The sequence below is a fragment of the Schistocerca americana genome, chromosome 1 (assembly GCF_021461395.2).
Source record: "Schistocerca americana isolate TAMUIC-IGC-003095 chromosome 1, iqSchAmer2.1, whole genome shotgun sequence".
NCBI classification, from domain to species: Eukaryota; Metazoa; Arthropoda; class Insecta; order Orthoptera; family Acrididae; genus Schistocerca; species Schistocerca americana.
In genome coordinates this window covers 1,030,352,643-1,030,366,052 of record NC_060119.1, presented here as the reverse complement: position 1 = coordinate 1,030,366,052, position 13,410 = coordinate 1,030,352,643, and positions in this window count along the sequence as shown.

The following is a 13,410-nucleotide window of genomic DNA, read 5'->3' as shown; positions in this document are numbered from 1 at the left end:
AATACGGAACATGAGGAAGTCATCTTAATAAAAAATTGGACTTACTTAACAGAAGAAGAATTTCTGAGTGGAGGACTAAAAGACAGGAGTTGCAGTTGTCAGATGGGTAAATAGAATTACTATGGTGGAAAGAGATGGAAACCAAACCAGTTTGTTAAAACTGCAAAAAAAAGCAACAATATAAAAATGAAATCAGGAATATAAAATAACAGCAAATGGAAAATAGTAATAGTTCAGTACGTCTCGCCTGACCAAGGGTTCTGGGCAACTTTTCTATAACTTCCCATTTCCTAAATCTTGCTAGTCCTTTAACTTCATCGCTCTTCATTTCCCTTCTACCATGGCTTCAGAAGCTTGCACATTTCTGCATCTTTTATATGTGTTTTCTCCTGCTACTGCATAGGGAGTAGATTCTTTTAATCCATCTATATTATATTTTCAGTCATTGACTATTTTGTCAATATTTCAATTTTTAAAAATTGCTGAAGCACTTGCCTCACCATGGCTCATACACTGAAGCATTTCACATATTTCGAGTACAGATTAAGTAAATGGTGTGACACTGGTTTACCACAGTAGATTTCTGATGTGACACTACATAACATGAACCTGAGAGAAATGAAATAAGGAGGTGTTGATTTCATTTATGTTTACAACTAAATAACTAAACCTTTACTCTTCCAACAAAAGAGAGTTCATGAGTGATTTCATTTCTCTTATGCAAACAAAAATATGAACTCACTTTAGGAACTAAGAAGAAGAACAGAGAATTACAATAAAAACAAATAGCACTGCTTAGACAAAATGTTTCATTTGCAAATACTTGGCTATAGGGCGCACCTTTCCTTCTTCCATAGTACTTTGAATGGATAGAAATCACTATGAATGAATCATTAAGGAGACCACAAAAATATTTTGAGAAGTACTGAAGACTAATATCACACACAGAGCCTCTTTCCATTTTATTTTGTAGTAGGTGAGGTGTTCCTCTTATTATGATACCTAATGAGGCCATTCTAAAAAAAATCTGAATAATGTGGAAATAATTATTTATACAGTTTACTTTTATTGTGCATTTGGTGTCGTAACATAGAAAATTATTATTAAAAACCTGTTAACTCGCCCATGCAAAAATGCTCTTTATATCCTAGAATTGAGGAACTATAGTCACTGATAACTGGCATGGTGAGTCACCTGGACCATGTTACAAACTTCTTGCCTCTGGGATTCTAATTGGTGTTGCCATATTCAGTATTCCTCTGGATTACAAGGGAAGCAACTCCCAAGCAAAATGTTCCAAATGAGCCCCTTTTGAATAGCTCCTTATGTGAATGGCCTCAATGTGTGTGCAGTTACTTCTAGTCTTGTCCCACTTTAAACCTTGTAAGAATGAAGTCAAATATTGTCATCTGTTAAAAGTATGTCCATGCGGTGAATTGTTGAACTGTTCACTTATACACTGCAGTTTTCATTATTATAGTGAAAGCAAGAAACATAAAATATTAATTAAAGAAAGAAACTAGCTTGTTTAGAAGTGGATGTTGCATTTACAGGTCATGAATGTAATTGTACGTTAGAGTAATGTTTATGAGTTATTGCTTTGACCGGGGTTAATAGATTATGTGAAAGCTTTTGACTCAAATTTTGCTTGCTCTGTACTAACAGTCCAAGTGAAACAAGGCACATGATTCCACCTGTATCAGTGTACTTAAGAATATATTTGCTAATGCTACAGGTTCCATTAGACTATGTCAGGATAGTGACAAATGTGGAAAAGAAAGGGGAGGGGAGTTACGCAAGGAGATTCCATATCACCAAAGCTATTGTCAGCAACATAAGAGGAATTTTTCATTCTCTGATACTGAGAAAACGAAGAAATCTAGGTTAATGGAACCTATGTGAATGATGTCCATGTTTCAGATAAACTTGTGTTACTTGAATGAACTTAATAAAGCAAGTTTGAAAGTAGGCCAGAATGTAGAAGACAGATCTAATGTACAATTATCAATAGAATTGTTTCATAAATTATCAGTGAAGTCATAGAAGGTTTTGATGATGTAGTTAGGCAGGGTAGTTAAAGACAGTGAGTGGGTTGACAGGAAGAGAAGTAAACACAAGAATAAAAATGGCCTAATATGATTTTGGTAAACTAAACAATATTTTCAAAACAAACATTTTGATGTGACAAACAGAATAGTTACAGTTAGTGTGTATTAGCAGGCTTGGCTTAATGGCAGTGAGTCATGGACTTGTACTACAAAATTTATTTAAGAACTGAGAGCCGCTTAGTGATCAATAGTGAGATGCATGTTGATAAATACCAGGAGAGATAGAAAATATAATGAATGGATCAGAGAACAGACTGGAGTCTAAGAAATATTTACGACCTCATTGAAAATATAAGCTAGGTGGATGAGACATGTATAAAGGAAAATGGATAGTAGATGGTTCAAGGAACTTCTTTGATGGATTCCAAGAGATATGAAATGGCCAAATGGAAGGTGGGTATAAGATATTGGAAAGTATGTTGGGACATTACTCAACTTTATATAACTGAAGAGTAATGTGTGGAAAACCTTGTAGGATGACTATTCAGCAGTGCATGTAGGTTTAACTAAAAGCCTAGTATTATATTAATGTTAGACTTAATTTCAAAATGAATTTTTAAAATTACACAATCATTTTTGCCTAAGTAGAACTTGATTCACAAGTTGCCCTTCCTACTTAGTTAGGTTCATGTTCCATGGATCATTTTACACGACAAATCGTAATGATGAGGGATGAGTCATTTGACATTCACATTGCTAATTAATTTGTAAATATGGCTACAAGCTGAACATTTATAACCTTTAAAAATGTATAGATGTGAGTCAGTAATTCCTAGCACCACATTTTAAACATTACAGTATCAGAAATTCACCTATGGAATAGGAGTTGTCAAGGAGAAACTTTTTCAGTTTGTTTTTAAATTTTACTTTGCTGTCGAAGCCATCGCTGGATAAGTGATCAAAAATTTTTGTTGCATTGTGCACCCCTTTCTGTGGAAAAGACATCCTTAATGTGGAGTAATGAATGTTGTTTTTCCTTCCTTCCTAAACACGCAAGAAGACAGTGTACAGCCTCAGCTTGATTTCCTACCTTCAAAATGCTCTAGGACCTAAGAAGCGCTCCTAAAAGTTTAGTTTAATGGTATATGCACTGCAGAATTATAATATGAAAAATATAATCAGTTTTGCACATGCTGTTTATCCTTAGTTCCCAAATCCAAGAAAACTCTTCTACACAAGCTTCTCCTAGTATCATAAGCAGGCTGAACTTCAATAAAAACACAAGAAGGGAAAGTACTTTGAAATAAGCAGCAATGGTAGGGGGAAAAGGTGGAAATCTGAAAAGGTTAGAAAAGGATCATATCACTCACAAACATAATATCAAAAATGCTTTTAAAAAGTGAGCTAGAATCTTAGGAATTAAAAGATGAAAAAAATACTGAGTTTCTTCTAAGTACTCCGTGGTTGGTCAATAAGTTTTATAGCTGTCTGTATAATCTTCACAGTGCTTACTTATTTTCATAAGGAGATACTAACACTAGTGGAAACAGATCTCCAGTGCAGAGACTAGTAACATAATTGGTAATGTGGTATATTCTTGAAGAATCAACGGAGATTTGCAGAAGATATGGCAAGAATTTTGTTCTCACATGTTGAAGAAAGAGATGTATGCAGTGGTTGGTTTGTGTCTGTAATGTTAGAGGAAAACTGCTAGTGTTTGTCGGTGTCATTGGGACTGTTCACATGGACTATCTAATGCAATAACAGAAGTTGATGAATATTTAGTTTGTTGTTCACCCCCCCCCCCCCCCCCCCATAGTTTTAATCTGCAAATGAGTAGGATTGCAAAGTTTTGAATGATTTAGATTCTATAGTGGCATTGTAATACTAAGCCATAAATACAACTTTCCTGTTTTCTGTAAATCCATTTTCACAGCACTGCATTTTCCTTTTCACAGTCACTTTTAACAGAAAACCTGTGCATTGCCATTGAAACAAGTATACAGCCTTTATATATGTGTGAATGTTTACTAATGTGTTGTGTAACAATTTTGAAATAAGTTAGTCAAGTACTTTTGGAGAGTTTTGATAGCAACACTAGACTGTGACTTGTCCATAGATATACTGGAAGAAGGTGTGACACTGCTTTCTGTCCTTCACAACGATGGATATTGAAATTTAAGGAAGTGTTGTAGTGCACATATATGCTTCAACTCCCTAGATTTTGAAACATTGTCTCTAGAAGTTAGATATTTGGTTTTATCTCCTGCTCTGACAACGAAATTGATTTCAGTATTCTACAAACATTCATGCTAATGAAGAACCAGCAAGTGATGCAGTGTAGAACAAAAATAGTTGAGTGTACTTTCTGACTGCATCCATTCAGGCACCAGTGAATGAATTTAATGTACAATAAGCTTTCTATTATGAAAAAAGGCAATTTTCTCTTCTTATTAGATGGAGCAAGGTGGCAAAGTGGTTAGCACACTGGACATACATTTGGGAGGTCGACAGTTCAAACCAGCATTCAGCCGTCCAGATTTAGGTTTTCCATGATTTCCTTAAGTCGCTCAAGGCAAATGACAGAATGGTTCCTTTGAAAGAGCTTGCTGATTTCCTTCCCCATCCTTGACAATATCTGAGCTTGCACTCTGTCCCTAATGACCTTGATGTCGACAGGGTGTTAAACCCAGTCTTCCTTCTTCTTATTAGGTTGTTTTCATTAAGTGAGTGTGGTAGTACTGAAATAGGCTGTGTTGCCTTTTTCATAACATTCAGGAATGAATGAATCATTAAAATGACAACACCATGAAGATTCCATGTAATAAATTTGAAACTAGCATGGTTGGATATTAAAATTATTAGCATTGCAGACCAACAGTACAAAGTAGATAGATTTATATTCTGTGTATAAATAAATATTACAAAGCAGATTTCTCATTCCTTAATCACATTTGAATGTTGCTTGTTTGTGAAAAATCATGTTATGCCTCATGCAAGGAGGAGGAACACCTACTAGCACAGTCAGAATTGAAAAGCAGCAGCAGGATCATGGCCTAGAAGAGTGTGGTTTATTATATCGCACTGTTGCTGCTCACATTAGTCAGGATCTCATGGCACATGCAAATTGGAATCAATTGGTTTAGGAGAGCCATACACACTGCCACGCAGGATATCAATGGCCCCACATGACTAACATTCTAGAGGCCAGACAAATTGTTCACTCAGCCATGTGGGATTGTGCTGTCATGTCACGTTCCTTGAGCCTGCAAATGAGCTTGTTTGCAGTAAGACAAGTATTGACACGGACAATGTGGCAACACCTGGAGAACCACGGACTGTCAGCATGCGACAAATGTTGCAGTTTCCCTTGACATAGCAGCAAATAAGTGTGCAGGTAGGGATGCATCCAACAAGAACACTGCTTACAGTAGTGTCACCGTGTCATCCTTTCAGGTGAGTTTTGGTTCTGCACATAGCATCACGATGGGCATACCTGTGTATGGAGGCTCTGAGGAGAACATATGTTGACTGATTGTATTCATCATCATTATAGGGGCACAGCACCTGGCTTCATATGTGGTGCCATCAGGTAACAACATGATAAGCTGTTGTCTGCATAGCAGCCATTACAGTTCTTACATGTCAAAGCTGGTAGCTGTGCACTGTCTTTGAGTTCTCCATGACATTATTGTGAAAAAAAATAATTCAACACTGCCGCTATGAATGATGAACTCAGAGACAGATTTGAAACAACAGGGAATGGCATATCCGTATCTATCATTTGAACTCAGTTTAACGGTGCCAAACTGGGGCAGAGCTATTGTTACTGCCAGAACTGTCAGCTTTGTGTACTAAATTTCACATCCATGTATACTCCAAACCAACTACAAATTTAATGATTTATTCTTCCTACTATACTGTATATGCACAATAAGTAAAATTTCCTTATTTACTATCCTTGATGTAAATGTAAGCTCCATCCACAGATCCTGGCAGGTCCATTGGTGCTGACTGAACGCTGTGTCATGCACCACCAAAGCATCATTGGGTGCATTATGGAGGGCCACAGGAGCAGCACACTGCTCTCTCAGTTGTTGTCAGTTTTTGTAACCTGGAGCCTCTAGTACTTGGTCAGGTAGCTCCTCAGTTGGCAACATAATGAGGCTGAGTCCAACCAGTTCTAATCTCACCAATGAAAAATCCCTGGCAGTACTGGGAATTGAACCCAGCTTCTCAGCATGGGAATCAGCTGTGCTGACCATTCCGCTAAGAATTGGACTATTATCCATAATGATGTAGCAGTTTTAATGGCCAGCAGGTACAAGGATCACTTTAATAATTTTATGTTTCTCTTATTTTCTCATTGATTGAGTTTGGAGGAGCAATTGTGTTACCGATATGCATGAGTGCTTGCCATGCTGAAGCATACTGCTAATTAACTCATGACATGAATTCATGCCTATAGGTCCAGCAAGAGCATATCAGTCACAGAATAATGTGCACTGATCTCCAGTAAAAAATGAATACATGTAAGACACATAAAGAGCATGTTGTGCTCTATGAAAGAGGTGTGAAATAGCGATGGGGCCCTTAAGCTGATCCCAACAGTGGTGGAGTAATTAGTTGTACATAGGCCAGGAAAAAGTCCCTCTTTCTCATATGGATGTGGGTTGTTGAGGTGATGATGACTGGAACCATTCAGAGAGCCGTTAATTAAACACTCCTGTTTATGACGGAGGATTGGAAGGTAAGGCACAATAATTTTTTCTCCCCTGGTATTGCAGCCGGAATGTTGAAATTTCATGGTGATATAGTTTGAAGCTTGCACTACAGAGAGTATTTTGTTTTCAGGTGTAGCTCTAATTAGAGAAACCTGAACTATGAAATGAACATGGTGTGCATATTACTGTCATCAACTTGGGAAGAGCAGCAAAGTGTAGTTTGATATTTGAGGATCAAAGGGGATAAACTGTGACATTCACTGGGACATACATGGTGTGTATGGGAACAACTGTATGGACTGTAAAAATGTCTCCAGGTGGTGTGCATCCTTCTAAGAGGACCATGTGAACATTTAGTGATTTGCCACGCTCCAGGCCGCCAGTAACAACTACAACCCTGCAGAATGTCAGAGCCATTGAGGCAGCAATGTAGAATGACAAACATGTGCAACTGCGAACCTTATCACAGCAGTTCAACATTTTGCATGGTGCGGTGTACAATACTGTTCAAGACATGTTGAAATTTTGTAAAGTTGGTGCTTGCAGGGTGCCTAAGAATCTGACAGCCAGCCATGAGGGGCAGCAAATGATCAAGCTTGGATCACTTAACACATTATACCACAGAACGGCCTGACCTTCTGAAAGGAATCGTCACTGGTGATGAGTTGTGGGTGTACCATTACACACCCAGAACCAGGTAGGCCACTATGTAGTGCAAACATGCTGGTTACCCAATATGAAAAAAATCAGAGTGACTCCATCTGTTACGAAAGAGCTTGTGCCAGTGTCCTCAGATATGCATGTTGTGTTATTGGTGGACTTTGCTGAACACAGGACCACTGTGAATGCTGCAGCTTACCTTAAAACTTTGGTTAATTTGTATCGTGCAGTTTGTGACAAACACCACAACATTAATGCTGACAGTGTCAAACTTCATGAAAATACTCGTCACCATGTTGTTGCTCCTGTTCAGGAGAAAATCACCAAATTTGGGGTGGGAGGTGCTCCAGCATCCACCATACAGTTCGGCACTTGCACCCTCAGACTTTCACTTGTTTGGTCCCATGAAGAAATTCCTGGCCAACCAACTCTTTTCAACAGATACAGAAGATAAATCAGCTGTCCGCAGATGGCTGTACTCCAACCAATGGACTTCTATGAACAGAGACTATTGAAACTGCTACCACAGTGGGAGAAACGTGTTGAGAACATTGGTGGCTATGTAGAAAAGTAGGTAAAAGATGTAAGTTCATTTGTGATTTTTTTGTTATCTATTAAATTTTTTGGTAATAAAATACAACAGTCCTTTATTCGCTTTGATACAGAGATGGTATTGCAGTAGGCAGGAGACTATTGCCCCTTGATGACATAGGTGGCTACCAGTGTACTGAGTACTGAGGTCAGCAACTGCTACCTCTGAGGACAGCTCGCATTAACAGCAATGACCATTGGTGAAATAGGAGCTGCCACCAAAGTGTGCCAAGTTCTGTACAACACCTCAACTGTGTTAAAGGAGTGACTTGCCTAATAGCTAGATGTAACAGACTGACCATGCACAGGAGGGCTGTAGTTGTTTATCAGGCACATCTTGCGCTGTTTCTTGAGCTCACCACGTCTTCGAAACACTTGCATTGGTTGCAGAAGATAATGCTCGATCGTGACTGTTTATGAAATTGTGCTGCTAGGTTAAAATGATTGGAAAATGAGGATCTACTTTGCGTTGAAGAGCATGTCAATAATATTTCACAGACGCCTTATTTTTATTTCATGCTATAAGTCTTGCCACGTAATGGTTACCACATCGTATCATTACACCAAATGATTTCACAGTCTGTCACTCATATAATTTGCTAACACAAATCCAGTACTGCTCACAACATTCTTTCATAAATATTCTAATTAGTGAACCAAGTTATCTGCTTTACAGGTCATTCAATTAACAAACCTTTACGTGGAATTGCCTTCAGACATCACATACGCAACCATTCACTACTAATAATACAATATTTCTTAACAATTGGCTACAGCCATCACAAATGCGGCCATTCACATTGGCCATTGCCCATTGCCCCTATAATGTAGTCTTATGATGCAATTAACTATTTTAATGAAATAATCAATGAATCTGAAGTGAAATTCTTTGCAGTGCCCTTAGGTGCATTACTCACTGCTGCCACTTGGCTCTCCAACAATTACAAATTCTGCTTCAGACCTTTCGGGCAATCAGGTGCCAGGAAAATTCTTGCTGCCTTATAAGGTTCTGCTTCCCTCAGCCAATAGGAAGCAAATATGCTGTCACCAGGTGAAATGTGATTCTGTAACTTGGCACCAGGACGATTCAACTTCGTAAAAATCTCCCAAATAGTCAGGATTGCTGTATATTGCACAGTACTACAGTTTGAGGGATACTCATTTGCCATGTATGTTATACTTCCCCCCCTCTCCCCATATCTTTTTTTTTTTTTTTTTTTTTTTTTTTTTTCAAATTGGGAAATTCTCATAGGCAATAAAATTCTTAAAAATTAATGGGCAAAAACCCCTTTGCTGGTTCCTTTGTTGAAAATCATGACATGTTTCAACATTTAAGAAAAACATTGATTAAGGTTAATGGACTTCAATAATATTACAACATAAAGTAATGTTGTTACTTATTGTAAGAATATGTAGGTTATCTCTCATAAATGGTTATTGTCAACACTGCATGTAGTGTTACAGGGCATTTTATCAAATACTGCGGTCCACTGTTGGTATTCATACTTGCTAAAGATGTTTGTAATAGCAGATATTTGTAAAGTAGTGTATAGGAAAGGAGCAGGTACTGTGTGCCCTGGTTTGTGTTTGTACAGAGGATGTGTGCACCATAACAAGGGTGAGCAGTCGTATGATGCACAGCATTCACTTGCTATATGAGGCTATATGTATGCTTTGGCTCTCCATGTAGATGGTTTGATGGGTGGCTCAGAGTAAGAGGGCCACTGATAATTTCAATGTGGGCCCAAAACAAATGAATCGGTTTTATATTAAAAAGAACTTCGATGTACAACCTAAGTCAGACATGTATAAGAATGTTTTAATGTTTGGTTAAACTATTTAGAGTTACAATCATTGCAGCTATCATTGTGACACTTGAAGACTTTAAATACAGAGAAGTGTAAATGAAAGATCATATTTTATATAGTAGCTCAAAGTAGTCATCATGGTCTAGCATTTCAGCATCACCCTACAATGATCAAAGTCCAGAAGAAAAGGAGGTTCGTACACAGCAGTGGGATGAAGTAGCTGGACCACCAGAACAGTTTCTAAAGGTGGCCATTAATCAGCAAGATTTATAACAGGTAATTGACAGATATGACATGATAAAAATGTACCAAGTGCAGACAGCAGCTGAAGTATGCTACTGCAAACCCAATTTTTTCACCACAAGTGCCATCCATGTGGCATCTGTTATATTACCACTCTTCATTCTTGATGCTTTTTCATCCTTACCCCACAACCAATCTCATATACTTAAAACACAATTTACAAAACATGATTAATCTTCCATATTTTGTCATTGCAGTCTGTTGTACTTAAAGGAAGTCTCTTGACATACAGGGAGTCATCTGGAGTGTGGTTCCAGTCCACATCAAGTGAATTAATTCAGTATTACACCATGTAAAATAAGAATTTAATTTGTTACAAGTCATGTTATGTTAAATGTGGAATATAATAAAGTTTGTGTTAATTATTCATATTTCTTATTGCTATTACAATTTGTGTTAAACATTCATATTTCCTGTTGCTATAATAATGTTTTCATAATCTCTCTGGTCCTCACTCTGCTATTATGGACCTCATCATGAGGATATTGCCTGTCTTTGAAAGTGAGCCTGACATGCCGCACAAGCTTCCAGCTGTAGTCTTGACCTATATTTTGCCTTTCTCGTTTTTTATATGCTTCCACTCAAGTCATCCTTCTTAGGATTCAGATGCCCTGCTGTGAGCAAACTTTCCATTTGTTGGCCCATCATGCCAGTAGCCCATAAACATGCCTTACGCTTCACCTCTGCTCAGTCTCCAGTACTATAAACATTTGCCGTAGTTCTACATATTACAAAATCCTTACATTTAAAATATATTTCTTATTGTACTTTTTACTTCAATTTTTGAAATAGGGATTTTGCCCTGTTATTTCATTAAAATACCCGGCACCAAGACCCACAACTGCTTGCTTGGAGCACAGCTTGCAATAGCATCAATCAAACTGCTGCCAAAGTGTGCTAGGTACAGCTTGTGGCAGTCAATTAACTCGTGGTCACCTCAAACAACACCAGGAACGACGATGTTTAAACTGTGACATGCAGCATGGATGAAGTTGAAGGCATATGGCCACACTGGGCAATGATCAGTTATGATAAAGGCTCTCAGGAACAGGTATATAGCATAAAAGAGACTGGATAGCCCTTAGCCCAGGTTCAAACAAGCAGAGCACCAGGGAGGTGGTTGCCAACAGAAGATACTCAACTAGTGGTGCAAAGGTACCAAGTCTTCTGCATACAGTTCCTAGCCCAGGTGGTCTCTTGCTGCTGCTGGAGACAAAGTCCTTGGTACATGACTGGCACTGCAGTGGTGTTCACCTCGAAGCTAAAAGCTGATGAAGATGATGGTTGGTGTTGGGCATCAAGTACACGCCACAATACGGTAATGCACTTCTCCAACGGAAACATACCACAACCTAGAAGAGACAACAGGCTGTAGCAGACTGGATGTCAGTTCTGGTTGGTGATGACTTCATTCATTCTGATTTACTTGTTTAGTCAGCTCCTGCTGCAGGAGCTTAGCTGGAACTGTGGTATTGCCCAATTTCCAATTCAGAGATGCTGGCTAGCTTCTTTCACTTTGTCAGCTTCTTTAATAAGCGCTCTTTCATTCTGAATAGTGAAAGATATTTCTTTCACAGACTGGAAAGCCTATAAAATCCCCATTCTGGAAGAAATCATGAATGTGTAACACATTGTTGTGAACCAGCAATTTTACCATCACTTGTGCATGTTTAACATATACTAAAGGCAGCAGAACTTTAATGTCATGGAACCTTGTCTTTTATTTTGTAAGTTTCACAGTGTATGAACTCATTGATTTCTTTGTATACATGACATATTTTCATAGCATATGACTATCCAGTAATGTACTGCACTAATAGTTGCCTCAGAGTTTTTGGGACTATATAACACAGGGTGGTCATAGCATTTTGGAACTCACACATTATTGCAAATAGGGATCTGCACTAAATTACTTGAATGTATGTCATTGATGTTAATTATAGTTACAGGGAGCAAGGAAACATTAGGACACGGAACAATAAAAATTAGTTTCTGACCCAGTAAGTCATAAAGCTTATTCTGTGTATATGGTTGTGTCGAAGTAAGTTAACTTCCAGAAAAATGTTACTTGACACGTGTGCAGGCAAATGTAGACATTCATTTATTATGTTTCATAGATCCAGTTGTGGAGTAAAACCTTAATGGACCTGCAACAAGTTAATGAATACATCAACAACATCAAGAAACAGCTAGGAATTATATTAGTAGCTAACAGTTGTTAAACTGCTATGTACTATTTTACACTCACTTTAGCTGATTAATATGAACACATATATAAATAACCAGAGGTAAGAACAAATGTTAAATGTTTGTACCACATCTAAGTGCAGAAGAACTGTATTAAGGGATAAACTGTGTTGTGAGGTTGTAACAGGGAGAAAGGGCACGGTGGACATTAAAAGCATGAAGGTCACCGGATTGTGGACATGCAATTCCTTGTTCATAGGTCTGCAAAATGAAAAGCGAGCAGGCAATTCCCCATTCTCTCTGTCACACAAAGTCACAAAAAGCGGCTACAGGATGTTTCACAAAGTTATACCAGCCCTTTTGCATCACATTATGAATCACTGGTGATGGAGTATGCAGACATTGGGAGGGGGGATTATTTACCACAAACTGTATTAACACTATTTGGAATACAGGTATGAACAGCTAATAATAGTAACAGAAGAAACACCTTCTGACATAATTTACATACACACTGTTCTACAGTGCTAGAGGGAAATTGATTCTTATTCATCCTGTATGGCCATTGTAGGGTTTTTGTGGAAAAGACAACTTCCCCTCATTATGAGTGCTGCTTGTTTTTCAGTTTACAGACAGACTGTACCTCCAGAGCATTTCTTGTCCAGTTTTCTCATGTGAGCAGACAAAACTAGTTCACTTAGTTCATGTTTATATAGTGGAGTTATTTTCTGTTTATTAAGTGAGTATTTACTTGCAGTTGTTAAATGATGTGTTATGTAAAAAAGCTCAACAACTGAAGCTGTTGACTGTCTGCCATGCTGAAGAGCCTGCACCAAATGTAGTATGCTGTCAATATGTGCTTGGTAATAACAACTTCATTGTCTCCACTACAGGAATACTTTTTGCAGCTTGAGGGTGTCAAATGCATCACCGGCCTCTCAGCTCTTCAAACATCTGAAGTGGGCCAGGGGCAACAGTTGGCTCACTCTGCTAAAAAAAGTAGGCCACCTAGATGTTATGGAATTTAAGATATTTTAACACAAATCAAGCAATGAATTACAGCCGATTACTCTCCTGGATTGAAACATG